The sequence below is a fragment of the Mercenaria mercenaria genome, chromosome 8, assembly GCF_021730395.1.
Source record: "Mercenaria mercenaria strain notata chromosome 8, MADL_Memer_1, whole genome shotgun sequence".
Classification (NCBI taxonomy): Eukaryota; Metazoa; Mollusca; class Bivalvia; order Venerida; family Veneridae; genus Mercenaria; species Mercenaria mercenaria.
This window is the reverse complement of record NC_069368.1, coordinates 65,016,477-65,031,793: the sequence shown is the minus strand read 5'-3', so window position 1 is coordinate 65,031,793 and position 15,317 is coordinate 65,016,477. Positions and strand designations below refer to the sequence as shown.

Genomic DNA, 15,317 nt, shown 5'->3' with positions numbered 1-15,317 from the left:
ATTTTTTATGCATGCATGTTTTGCTTTTATCAAACAATACAATATATTGTTTTAAGCTATGTTGACAGTAATGTTATTCTACAGATCAATTAAAGAAATTTCCATGTTTTCTTTATTTACGAAACTGCGTAAGTAAGTTGATATTTTTCTATAATTCGTCACTGATTCTGAACAGTGTCTTTTACATATCTTATTCATATTTGCAGTAATGATCTCAGAATATATTTTAAAAGGGAATTGTAAACCTCACTGAACAAGATAAACGGATAGGGCAGTCGTAAAATATCGAAAAGATCATGCCAGTGGTCTGGACCAAATTTCTTGGCAGAAACGACCGTTTGTGATTATATATGCTTTTATTCTTTCTTAAATCGTAATAAAAAACTGATGATTATTTGAGCTATATGGAAATGTAGTGGTATAGGGTAAACACTCATTTAAATTCTGGAAATATTCTGTAAAGTGTTTCATAAACATTCTAACAGAATAGTATAGTTCCATAGTTGTCAAGCAGGTTTTTTCGTGACGGTGTTTTAATATAGATACCATTTTATTCTGTTTCATTTGAAAATACGCAGGAAGAAATTAAAAAGTTCTCAAAGTTCATTTATTTAATCCAGAAGGTCATTAGACCCATGTGGCATAGATTAGCAACGTCATACAATTGTTTACGAATTTGAAATAAAATACACAATGAAACCTACTAAGACTAACATATCTATCGCAGAATATATTAACACTTTGCAGTGATATAACGGATGCATCTTGAAAAATGATATTGGTAGATGTATACATTGTAGTTAGGACAAACACCTGTTTAGGCTACAAACTAAAACTTTTTTAAGCTTATTTTAAGAACTAGGAAGAAAAGTGATATGCAACGTTGTACCAAAAGTTCAATATGGCCGTTAAGATGGCCATCAAGGTGTACAAATTATCGTCGTGGTGTGATTAATCAGTTTTTCTTATTTTTGATAACACTAAACTGTATTTCATCATGCAATAGCCATGCCCACACATTTGACAATAAGATATATGATTCAAAATCACCATCAATATATAACCAAAATACATTTCAGACAAAAAATGTTTCTATCATAAAAAATATATCATTTAATGATTTTCCCCTTAGAATAATATTGAAAGATCTATTATATATATATATTGGATGAAATATGTCAAACCTTTAACATAAACAGACACATTAAAAGTCACAACATATTCTACGATCCTGCTCAATTTAGTGACGATACCTTCAGTTCTATAATAACCTGCATGACTGTTTCTTTGTTTGAATTGAACATTCAGAGAAATGGTCACAAATTAGAATTAATTAACCTGGACCTATCATTGAAAATATATTATTTTACCTACAAATGAACTTCAAACTCAGCACAGAAGAAGAATGGGCATCTATTGATGCATATATTATAAGACTTTAATATATTTTTATAGAATTTAAATTTAAGTAAATACACTTATAACGAAAAATAAGTCGAAAGGTCGTCAGTTTGAAACAATATGATAAATGTTAATGTAAGTAATCGTTGGCTCTGTCTGAATACTATTTGTCTGTCTATTTCAGAGGTACAAATTAATGCACGGTTTACCTTGTGGAAAGACAATACCTTTGCAACTGTTTGTGGTAAGTATCAAAAAAATTGCGATCTTAGGATTATTAAAGTTATTTGAAGCCTTTATATGACATTTATGCAAATAATGAGCAATAACTGCACGTGTTGAATCTTTTTCCTATACTTTCATGAAATCAGTTTGAGACAGAGTGTTCATCATCCAGTTGAAACGTTTATACAAAGGTACAGTAAAGATTAAATTTATGAACTTGAAAGATTTTTTTTCGTTGTTCATGCAAATTGGACGAGAGAATAGGTCGACAAAATCGATGAATCGCCGCTAGCGATTAATGTTTTATTTGCCTTTCCTATTCTGGCGTTTATTTCGCATGAAACACTGAAAAAGTAGTTTCATTTCTTATATTTACATTATATTTTCTTACTTTTTTAAACTTTATGATATTATGGAGTGCATTTAAATTGTAGCATTTAACATTTAATATCAGCGTCCGGCCATTCTGTTCACCAGTAGGAATAACATCGAACGTTATAATAAGGATGCGTTCTATACGAGGTATCGTCGCCAAAAAACGCGGTCGGATATCACTATGCAGCGATGACGTTACTTTCGAGCCTTTCCCTTTTGCTGTTCTTACGATTATGACGTCAAAAGTTTCAATGAAAAAGAATAGGGCGAATGTATTTATTATTAAATTACTTAATTCAGGTATATAATTCAAACATTCAATATAACCGATACCTTATTGCTTTCCAGGGTGCAAACTTCGATAAGGTGTTTTTTGCATTCAAGTTAATTTTATACGTATCAAAAAGATTCATTACTGTAATAATCCTACGTTTTACAATCATTTTTCTCATTAAATGTTAAAATATCTTCATGCTGGGGGGGGGGGGGCAAGGTTCTCGTTAAAGATTATACGTAGTTAGATTTCGTTGATTCCCATTTTCAACAAAATTAAATGTCATCTTATCTGTTTATAATACAGAAACTTATTATCGTGTTCGAGTGGGATGTTCTTTTCATGCAGTTGTTCGCTGGTTTTAAATTATTCTTTTGTCCTTAAAATAACAGAGAGTATATTACGAACACATATAGCATTTAAAATTCTAAACTCGTTATTAATAACAAATGAAAATATAGTTTCATTTTACAAAATAAGAGTATTAAACCAATATGTTAATATTTTGGAATAGGCAGTGGAGTAGGACGATGATTAGGGTGCTCATTTCTGTAATTGTTAATAATTGTGAGTCATGATGTCATGGACATATGTGTTCAAGTATAGATGCGATATTATAAAATGAATTGCGTATGATATTCTTTTTATTTCAGTATGTTTAGAGAACCAGTTTGTGAAGTGTTCTTGAAAAGTACAAAAAACAAGCTGGTGATAGCTAATACAATTTTCAGTACTTTAATTTTTCGCTATTATGAAAGACTGAATTTACCCTGTTAAAGCATTTATTTTTTTGTTGTGGTTAGAATAGTATGTATGCCTCTTTTATTCAAATACCTTAATATGTTGTACTGCTTAGATGCTGTTTAGTATCCACATAGTGAAAATAAAATTGTTCTTTCGAATGGTTGTTTGTTATACGGAAATTCATACCTGTTCATCGTTGAATATAATATTTACTAAACAATGATGGGTCTTCAGCTGTATGACGGACTTGACACGTTTAAACCTAAGAATTCCATTACAAATCCTTGAATCTGTAGTTCTGTTTTTTCTGTATCAACGTTTAATGAAATCATTCATTTCTTGTGCATATCAAAAAACTAAGACATGCATCACCAAGTAGCATTGAAAAGTTAATGATGAATCTAGCCGTTGAGTTTAATTGTTAGACGTATCGGTATGGTGAAAGAGATTTATCAGCTTGTAAGCTGTCGAATAATGGTATAGTACACACATTTGTATATTATAACAATTTAACTAAAATACTGGTAAGGGTCCCAACTTCATACTACCTAACAGACACTAACCAAAGTTATAAAGGAAACAATAAAATACTGATATATTTTAGGTATCAAAAAGTTTACCCACACAAACAGGATAAATTCACGAAAAATAGCATTAAAGCTTGGTTTGCATAACCCCCTTCTATTCCCAGGGACATTACGAATACTGTTATAGATATTTTAGATCACATGAATACCATGAGTACTGAGGTTGATTATAATTACCCTAGAAAGAGCAATGTGTCTAATGCTGAATAGAAAGCACTCTTTTTCTATGGCCTAAAGAGAAGAACATCATTGCTATTGTGGCAGATAAGATTCTGGGCTTTACGCACATAAAAAACACATCATGGTACATCAATGAATACAATAGGACTGTTATCGTGTCAGTAACGTGTAACAACCAATACGTATTGGTATAAAATAAATGAAGAAATAACATAAGTCTCTTTTGGATTTAGGAGTCACGGATTTAAATATTATATACAATTAAATATAAATTCACAGGTCGCTAATGAATTATTTGATACTCAATTTCTCATTTACCGTAGTAGAGGCAATATTAAAATCCCAACCTTGAATTTTACCAAAAGTAAATAAGGTTAAAGGACGACCCTAGTGTTAATTAGAAAACATTAAATTAAAAGGCAGACCGATAATAAAGGGTTTTTGCTACCTTGGAATACTGATTCATCCAAAGGCTTGGGCATTTTTATGTTCAGAGGCTACTTCAAAGACAGTTGAGATTCTTTTTTCTCCGGTTACAAGGCTTCTGTTGTGCCATAGCTCTATAGGAAGTTCAGTAAAAACGATTATGTAAAGTCAATTAATTATCTTGACACAGACCATCTAGATAAATGTTTTTTTTGTCACTTTTTGATGTGGATTCTTTATTTACATCTATTTAAGTAATACCAATATTTTCAATACTATCGATCATTTAAGGCGGACTATTAGATTTAGACGATAGTATTCGGTATATCATGCACACGATCTGTATGCATTATTAAACGTTATGCAATCTTCAACGCCATGGAGGACATGTATTTCTGCAAAAATCTGGTCTGACTATGGGGGAGCTATGCATCATTTGACGCGAGCAACTCTGGCACTTTTTTTGTGTGAGTTGATTGATAAATTCAACTATAAACAGATAAAAATGATAGAATTTTTTCCGGTGTTGTTGACGATGGTTGTGTCTTCTTGTAACTGTATTACATGAATTAAACGCTTCATGTATAAGTAATTGCTGAAATATAATGACCCCCGGGGAGTTAAGAAAATTGAATTCACAGTCAACTAAATGGTGGCTAATTTTTAGATTTGAGTTTTGGATCGGTTTTCAACACCATTTTAATGGACATTTTTATTTTCAAGTCTAACAGAAAGAACGCAATAAGTACGCCTAACTCATTTTGAGTGTTACATCCACCAGGTGTGCTTATAGGCAATATTGTTTACAGAAAATGCATAGATATGATAGAAAACTCAGTTCATTGATTAGATTATAATGCAAATGTCAGTTTGTTTGAATTAGGTTGCACAGATGTGGTTATCCTAATAAAATTATCCATAACACATATTTTAATTTTTAACGGTGGTTTCTAGTGTTTTAAGGCCCAGAAAAACGGTTGTTCAGTATAGGAAAAGAGGTAATTATACAAGGTTTTGTCATTACTTTTTAACAAGCTGGACGGAAGAATCTCATTGCGGAAAAAGCTTTTAAATAGAGCTAAAAAAGGGGTTAATTTTTGAAACCCATGATACAGAGTACTTGAAAAAAAGACCTTTTTACTGTCAATAGGAAAATCCACAAAGAAATGAGGAATTATTTTGACAGATCAAATAAATTCTTGAAATCAATAGTACTTGATAGGATACAGGAACTGTGACAGTTATAATGCTGTTGTATCAGACGTTACATGTATTTCTGAGCGGTGCCCACGATGTTTTTCATGGTAATTGTATTTGGATGGCATTTCGGCGTCATGGACTGCTAAACCAGAGTAAGTTACACTACCATAATTGTTAATACCCATATATTTCAATTAATACATTGATGTGATTATTTGATTTGATTAGTGGCCTGGCCCTCGGACGCCTGTCTGATTTACGGTGATTTGATAATCGGCGGTAGTTTTTTCTGACGTTCTCAGATTTACTCAGGTGTTTGTTAACTGATTCAGTGTTTCCACGAGATGTCCTTTGTTATGATTTTAGTACGTTTTCGGTAATCCTTTGCTTGGTTTATTCGTTTAAGGCAAATCATGGTCCATTATATCCGGTAGTGACGCACACAGTGTATAACTGGGGAATGAGAGATTAGCGGACTTGTTGACATATTCAGGGTATATGGTAGTTTAATACAACGTGCGGTTGTTTCCGGCAGCTGTTCACTGTTGGATTCTGATTGGATTGGTACTATATGTTTTAATTTTAATTGTTTAACTAAAAATTTGGATTAGATACTAACATATGGCGCTTGTCGAGTTTTTTGTAGGACAAACTCGTTTATTGGTGTTTATGGCGGATGATGGCAAACCTTTTTGAGCCTGCTACGTTCTGTGTGGTTATGGCAGGGTGATTGACGTAGGCACTGTTTGTATGTGGTTGTGGCAGGTGTGATGACATAACTTTTTGGTTTGGGCATTTTTAATAACTGTTTTTAATAAGTTAGGGGTGTTACATGACTTGCACGCACACTGTTTACGGTAGTTGTCTGGGTAGGCATGTGGTTCTATGACGAGTTGACCCAACTGTTTTTCAATGCAGTTCATAAGTTATCACTTGACTGCTTTCATGGATTGTTTGTTTACACTCCCGTATTTGTAATACCATGTATTTTCATTCTAATACATTAACTAAAAATTTTGATCTAGATACTAACTCGGATGCTTGTTTTTTCCTTTGATTTACCAGTGACTGGTATTCGACGGTTTTTTTATAATCGACGGTTTTTATTAAAAGTTTCGGAGTTATTAGGTGTTTTGTAGGTTTTGTCTTTATTCCCGCGGGGTGTCTATGTGTGGTTTTGGTGCCGTTTCGATTATCTTCTGCTTGGTTTCATTATGTGAAGACAGGATCATGGAGGTTGCTGTTACATCCGGTAATGAACGCACACTGTGTATAACTGTAGTATAGAATGGGAGCATTTACGGGACATGTTTATATTTTTAGGTATATGGAGTTTATTGCAACGTACGGTTATTTACGACTGCTGTTCACTGGTTGGAGTCTGATTAGATGTACATGTATGCTTTAGGTCTTATATATATTTACAAAAATTTTTAGATTAGTTAGTGGACTTTCACACGTTTGTCTGAATTTTTGGGGGCCTCTGATACGTTTTTATGTGTAGTTGTTTACGGGTCGGTGGCATAGCATATTTTTTGATTGGATGGATTTTTAGGCCGGGGTCTGGGCTTATGGATGATCTAGAGGGGTTGTCGGTGTGATTGTTGTAAATATTAGAGTTTCTGTTTCGGGATTCGGTTCGAATATTTTTGATACGAGAGCTCAAAATTCGAATTTTAATTTACATGGTTCTATGGCGGGGTGCCCTGCAGAGTTTCACTTGTATGTAAGGTAAGTATTCTCGCAGTGTCACAGTTTGGTGAGGGTTATTGTTGTTGTCTGGGGGTTGGAATGTTGGCTTGTTGTGGCTTTCGGATTCGGGTGAAGTGTGCCGCCGACCTGAGTTGTTTTGTTGGGTGGTGGGACGGTCGGGTGTGTAGTTGAAGGTTTTTGAGCAGGAATTGCGAGGTAATTTTCCTCGACTATATTTAGCGACTTTTCAAGTAAATCGTAATATGCGGATAGTGAATCACTCTTAGTTGATTACACAGAATAATAAAACTATTCAAATTTTAATCTAATTTTGTCATTAGGCTTGAACTGGGTCAAGGACATACAAGAAGCTTCTTAGTAGTAGGGTGAACCATTCTTATATTCACATGGTATTTATGGATGGATAGATTTGCTTGTAGGATCTGGAAAGGATGTTTTTTGGATGGCAAAACATCAGCCGTTTTGATCTGGAAACAAAATGCATGTAACAAAATAACACGTATAAAAATTTGTGGGACAGAAGGCAGATTAGAAGAACATCACAATTACTACAAATACTTTTGTATTATCATATTCGAATATTCAAAGTGATTGCACGGTTAGACTGACACGCACCTTCTATAAGGATATGGCTTGTTCTTACACAAATGAATAATGATTTAAGACAAAATGGTTTACAAAAAATCTCCATAATCACTTTTTCCCTTGGAAGTTATTAAACTTTGTAAGAAACATTTTGAACAGTTTTGCTTGGGATTTTTTTCGGATTCGGGCCCGGCCCGGATAGGCAAGGAGCGTTGAGCGCGCGTAAAGGCCTGTAAATTTGCAATTAATTCTTCGCAAGGGAATTTATCTTGGTATTGTTTACGGCGGAGTTCATTCGGGGCTACTGTTGGTGCATGGTCGGGAGGTGTTGATTACATATCTTTCGGAATTAACCAAACTGTCTTTTATACCAGTTGGAAAGGCTGGTTGTGTTTGCTATGTCATGTGGAATATGTGGAATGGCACTTTTCGCGTGCCAGTTCATTCATTTCCTTTTTAAACTTGATGTTGCACGACTCATATGGTACAGTGGTGAGAGCCATACTTTATGTGTCAAGCGCCCTATACATAAACATAATTAAATTGTTCATACGAAGGATTTTTAGTTATCACAGGAAATTCATAAATGTCTCACGTTGAATATAAATAGTTAATAACATTGATGGGGTCTTCAGCTGTATGTACGTACTTGACACGTTTAACCATACAAATATCTCAGTACAATACCTTGAATCTGTTAGTTCTGTTCAATGTTATAATGATAACATTCATTTCTTATTTTTTGTGCATTCTGTCAAAAAACTAACCTGCAGATATATATTAGACAAGTATCAAAATACGTGACATCGCCAAGTAGAATTGGTAAGTAGCGGCTTAAGGGCCTAAATGGCCCCCTTTTCGGTTTGTTTTGTAATTTGACAGTTGTTGCTGAATTGAATTTGAGCTACAGTTACAACACTTACTTCGTCTTTGTGTAAGCTCTAGTTTTCATATCTGTCCCTTTAATATTTCGTGCCTTCAGGTATTATTTTATTAAAAGATACTTATTAATAGTGAATGTTTAATGAAGAAAATTGTTATTAATGCAGATGAAAATTTCATTCTGGAAATATTCAATACTTTTATAACATATATGGCATTTCTCCTACACCTTAACAATTTTTATTCTTTGACAGATCACCACTATATACATTTATCATCTTCGTGATGAAAAGCATATTTGCAGCAAATGAATTATTGAACTCTACGCTAATAGTTTAGTGTTTAACATTATGCATCTGAAGTTGTATAAAACGTTTGTAAAATGCCCCATTGTGCTTACTGGAATCAGTTTTTACCTATACCAACTTAATTATAAAAGTCTTTGATAGTATTAAAAAAGCCTACATAAGACATTTTACTTTGTTTTGACAAGTATAAAAAATATTGTTTTTTTATAGGAAAAATAAAATAATTCAAATATTTGGCGAAATATTATAATTTAAGCAGCTTATTGATGCATTAATGACAAAGGAAATCTTTTCCAAAAATGATAGTATTTCTTTGTTTTGAATTAAATTTTAAATACAGAAACCGAGTATGCTTCTTCTTTTTCTTCAGGTTCTTTGTGTTTCTGTTTATATTGTTTCTACAATAATAATTCATAAAAATATTTTTATTTCAAATGTGAAAGGTTAAAAAATGTAATCAAAATTTTGATATTCGATTATCATTAGTTGAAATGATGGATAATGAGACACAAATGGTAAACTAACATTAGTTTAAGCAAAATGAACATGATGTATTGTTTTAAATTAAAAATTCCAGGTCTCTGATACCAGTTATTGACTTCTCTTTATTGTTAATTTGGCGTTATTCCTTTCGACTCATTTAGATGCTCGAGATAAATACGTGGTTTCATGAATGATTTATTGATACATAGAAACCATGCATTAGTATCATTTTAGTAGCTATCAAAATTTGTGTAATGCTTTAAATCATAATGTTCACATTATTTATCAAGATCACTGTGTGGTTAATGACTCAGTGCAATAGCTTTACTCCGTTTTTTTTTCTTTAAATGATGGAAATATCTTTGAAAATCATAAATCCTTAATGTTAGATATTTAATCTTCAAGTAAAAAGGAGTTTTACTTGTCCATATTAATATGTTTCTTATATGTACAGATGTCTATTATGAATGACATAATGGTGCAATGTCAAATGCTTAAGGTCATATGAACGACTCTTAAGGCCACAATGGCTCTTTCTTTAATTCTGGTTTTTGAACAATATTTGTATATTCTTTTCTCAGATCCAGTAAGCATTTTATAGATATTCTTTATATTCAGGTTATGGTCCTAAAAAAACCGCATTTTAATAATACACACAAATGACACATGACAGTTTTGTTTTAGCAAAATTCTGAAAGAACAAAAATTGTATTCCTTTAGATTACAAATTCCCTTTTCGACATATGCAATGATTCTTACACTTTTTAAATGTAAATGTACTCTTTCATGTTAAAATATTCACTGCAGGATAACATAAATAATTTTGTCACATGGAATACATACTGTAGCAAATAGAATTGTTGAATTTACTGACATTTTACATTTTTAGCTTCATGAATATTCAGCTGCATAACCTATGAAACAATTAATCTCAGGTAATAATTTCAATCTCTAATTCGTTTTCATGTGGACAATGGTTACGATGAAATATCTTTGGAAAAACGTTTAAAGCTAGAATTTACTTGTAAAAACATCCTAATTACTTTTTATATTGCGCATGTTAACATAGTTCATGCGTTTGTAGGCTTTATGAAGTAATGGTTGTGTAACGACAACTACGTAAGGTCATGTAGCGACCTAAAGCCACAATGACCCTCCTCTTTCTTCTGGTTGTGTAAATGATATCTGATGAATCCTATATACAGCTCCAGTTGCACAATGACACTTCAAGCTGTGAAGCCATCTGTGTAATACTAAAGCATAAACTAGCTTTTTGATGAATAGAGAAAGTCAAAATGATTTTTTTGGTCAAATATTTTCTCAAAAAATGTAAATAATGATACATGAAAGTTTTATCGTAATAAACTGATATTGCTTCCAACTGAGAATGCCTTTCTGGATATCTTAAATGACTCTCAATATATTTCATTGTCTTACTTCTAATCATGTTCAAATCAATCAAGGCCACTGCTATATACGTTTATGCTTTGTGTATAGTATGAAAATGATGCAAATTACAATTTTCTTAGTTTTTAACATCATGAAACTCAACCTGCGATGACAGATTTAAACAGTGAAATCTCAGGCGACACAGCGTGATCCATGGAGCTGCTATTACAATGTTATTATTTATTAGCTTTCTTTGCATAAATAAATAGCACAAATTAAAACAATCTTTCGTCTACCATACTTGCATTTGTTACTGTGTTATATATTCATATTTATAGGATTGTAGTAGGATAGGCTTACAGCATTTTTTGAAACTCTAGCCCTTTAATCTTAAAAGGTATGTAGTACCAATGCCTACTTATATATAACTGCAGATACAAACTAGATAGCTATGAAAAACATGGAGGAAGGTAAGGAATTCAGCATGTCAGGTGAGAGTTAGGGCCATTATATCTTTTCTATTACATTGTGGTTCTTTGGACTTCTCGGATTATATCTGTTTCCCACCTTTCAAGTGTGGCTCAATCGGTGTCTTAATGTTTCTGTTTGAATGAAACAATTTTTTTCGAGGCTGTAGGAAGATAAAAATTGTTTCAACGTTTGATATCTCAATTTGAAGCAGATTTATCTTACAATGCATTTTAGGTAAATGATATTATTGTTCAATTTCTTGAAATCCCATGACGCCTCCACTTTAACCACCTTCAATTTTACCTCCGGTTCAGCTAAAAAAAAGTAAGGTTATATTCTGTTTGTTATATGACTGCAAAACATACATCTGCACCATTGCTAGGTCAACATTTCATATCTTACTTGATGTATCCTTCAATTTATGCTCCATTGTTGTTCTGGAAACGTTAAAACTCACATAATCTAATCTTAGCATTCCTAGATTCTGTTTGTCTTGTAACATTAATTATTTAATTTATTGATTTCCACTATACAGGCAAATTAATGCAAAAACAAGTCCACGTTAGTATTTGCTCATACAAATGTTTGTCCCCCGCTTGGATGATACATCTGTGACTGAATTAACGTCACTTTTCCTTAGGTATGACAGGCCAATAAGCAAAATTTCCCTACCTATTTGTTACAAAAATTGTCTGAAGACAATATGTGACCCCTAAAAAGTTTTTGCATAAAGTATTGGTCTAACTTCTGCAGTTCAAAGCCGCAGAAATTCCAGATAGATATGTTACCACTTCGGAGGAAGCCCATGAGGAGAACCACTTGATGTATTCTAATATGCTTTAATATTTGTTTAAAAATCCTCATTTATAATGTTTCGACATTATTAATCAATCTTTTAATTCATGCATTTGCAAAAGCATTGTTATTGTCTTATAGGGCGACATAATATAAATAATTTTTTAAATAGAAATAAATACGTTACTGCTTTTTCCAGCAGAGTACCATTTACCATTACAAGCTCATTAAAAATATTTATACACATTAAACATTCATACATTTTCTACGTGACTGAACGTTTCTGCATAAATGTGACAATTAAAATGGATCTTTAGACTAAAGTTTCTTTTTTAGCACAATAGATACGTTACCGATTTTTATTTATTGAGCCTTTGGTTGACTTTTTCATGTGTTTTAATGATGTTGTGCGATCATATTTTCTGTCACATTACGTAAGGGATGCTACATATTGTTTGAAATCTTTTTTTTTGTTGTGATTATTTTTTTTTTTCTACTTTAAAATCTTAGGTGATTACCTTATATGGAACCGGGATAACGCGGTTAAGTGTAATTTCCTAAAGCGTCAATAAAATAATGAAACAAATATTGTATTTTTTTGAACAAAATTTGATACAAATTATGTCAATATTTCGAACTAGATTACCATGATTTGCAGTTAAATTAAAGAACTGTGCCAATGTCACTATTGGTAACTTATATATAATCTATTGGAACTTATTTTGATCTATTTGTGTTACTAACGATACGGACAGAAATTTTTTATTTCTTTGTCAGATCATAAACTATAAAAAGTACATAACTTTTAATATCAATATTGTATTTGAATCAGAAGCAGGCCTAGTTAGGGGCGATATTGGAAAATATACAACATTCTTTTGCGTCATAATGTACTTACATATAAATAAAAGAATAAATAAAATCTAATTTTAAAAACAAATAATAAAACATGGCGAACTCAAGAGTCGAAATGCATTAGCCTTGCCATGAGAAAAAGAAAGAATTAAACGTTATAAATCTACATCGGCTAATGGTTTATAGGAGAAGTCATGAATTGTGAAATTTTCGTCATTTCTTTAGCTGATGTGGTCATCAAGCATGGTGCGAAGTATAAGTAGCAAAACATTGCTGACGATTTGTAGATTACAGTAAATAACGTCATTTGTAATAAAGCACTTCCGCATTTATTGGCAGATCACAAAAATCTTGAATTAATTGGAGCTAAGTTAATGTTTATGAAAATAGACAATAGATACTTTACTGACGCTTGAAACATTACAACAAAGACTGAACTGATCAATTTGAACACAAAATCTTAAACACTGTTTGGTATACAGAGAAAAACTGAAAATATTTCTTCGAAAATGTATACAAGTTCGTCTATTTAGCAATTCCTTAATGCAGAATAGTTGTGTGGATGTAAATAACAAGCTAAATAAGACATGCTATATAAAACAGGTGCTTTTAGTAAAACAATAGATAAGTAACGTATCAATTTAAAATAAAATAAGTATTTAAGAAAACTTGATTACAACCTAAATACCGACTTTGTCTACGAAAGGTAAAAAAACCCAGTATTCATTCACTGTTATTCAAACATTAAACCTCAAAATAATGTTTTAAAAAGTTATTTTGGGCAAAATCCATTTTTCCAACATTTTAATTTACATGTTTAGTGGAGAATAAATGTATTAAAATGTGATTGAAAAGCGTGGAAATTTAAACCACGACATTTGATTTTGAAGTACGCAGAGGTTTTACTTCTACACATTCGAATATTAGCTGGACATCCAGATATATACCTAAGGGCCACTATCTCGATAGTACCTTAAGTCCTAAGATGTTCGTAAAGAGTTCGTTAGGTATTCGTAGCAGATATTTCCTCTATCTCGAAAGCCTCGTTATTTACGACACTTGGTAAATGTTCTTGTAAGTTAAGGCTGAAAAATCCACCCCTTAGCTTCTCTAACTAACTAACAATACCTTAAGTTACGAACCCTTTACGAGGGCGTTAAGAGGTGTTTGGGGATAGCTGAATACGCTACCTTAGTCTTACCTTAGGTTTATCGTAAATCATACCTTAACTTACGATACGAATAAGTTTTCGAGAAAGTGGCCCCTGTATATCAAAATAGTACAAGCTTTCATACTTTCGGTCAAGTGAGCGACTTAAGGCCTCGATGTCCCTCTCATTACTCCCTGTTGCGTGGATAATATGTGCTGAATCGTATCTACAGATCCAGTTAACATCTTGCTATAGTTTCACGTTTCCACCTGTGTCATTTTGCACCTACAAGAACAGAATATTAACTAGCTTTTACAAGAACGAAGAAAATTAAAATTTGTTTTAAATCATAGTTTTGTTTTTGCAAATTGTTTATAAGTTTATTTCTTTAGATTAAAAACTCCTTCTGGATGTAATTAAGTACTTCCACACGTTAAGATTGCAGCTACACCTTCATATTATCGTATCTATCGCGTTTTCTAATAGATTGTATACATAAGCTTTTGTTACAGTAATTGCATTCTGTGACACAATGTGCTTTTGAGATTTACTTACAATTACATTATAACATCAGGAAACTTCAGTTGCATGACCTACTTGACACGTTAAACTTACAGATGTCTCAGGGATTTGATTACTTGTAATACATGCAGTAGCGATTGACATACTTTTCAACATTTAACAGGAAACACTTAAAATGTAAGATCTGTAAGTCAAAGAGACTAATCTTTTCTATAACAAAATTGATGATAAAAATATTTTTGAAAAACACGGTAAAGTTAGATTTCAATCTTGAGAGAAAACACGTTAATGCTGTTACATGTTTATAAGTTAGCGGCAGATCGAGATGCGACATATATGACTAAATTGTGCAAAGGCAACTACTCACATTCAGAACCTTGCTGGAGATCCAGATGTAGATACAATAGTGCAAGGTATGATACCAAATGTAAGATAGCGACTAAATGCCTCTATGGCCCTCTTGTTACTTATTATTGTTTGGGTAATATATGCTGAGTCTAATTTACAGATCCAGTAACATACTTTAAATCTTCTTAAATTTCAATGTATGATCCCACCTGTGTCTTTTTGCATCTGAAAGAATAAAACATAAGAATGAAGAAAGATAAAATTTGTTTTAAATGTCTGATTGTCAGATATAATATCAAATTAAATGCCACGGAATGATAAAAAATGATACATTAAATATTAGTGTAAGGAAACTCGCTAAATTGAATCTTTTAAAATAAATAATTCCCTTCTGGACATATCCA

General features: G+C 32.2%; 1 long non-coding RNA gene across 5 annotated transcripts in view; it reads right to left on the bottom strand.

Moving 5' to 3' along the window:
• Positions 1-15,317, bottom strand: part of LOC123558730 (uncharacterized) — a 39,162-nt gene that overhangs the window by 22,056 nt on the left and 1,789 nt on the right. For all 5 annotated transcript variants that reach the window (XR_008372109.1, XR_008372110.1, XR_008372108.1 and 2 more), the window contains exons 2-3: positions 14,933-15,138; positions 14,189-14,328 (exon numbers count right to left, since the gene is read on the bottom strand). This is a non-coding gene — a long non-coding RNA (uncharacterized LOC123558730). The remainder of the gene's footprint in view (positions 1-14,188; positions 14,329-14,932; positions 15,139-15,317) is intronic.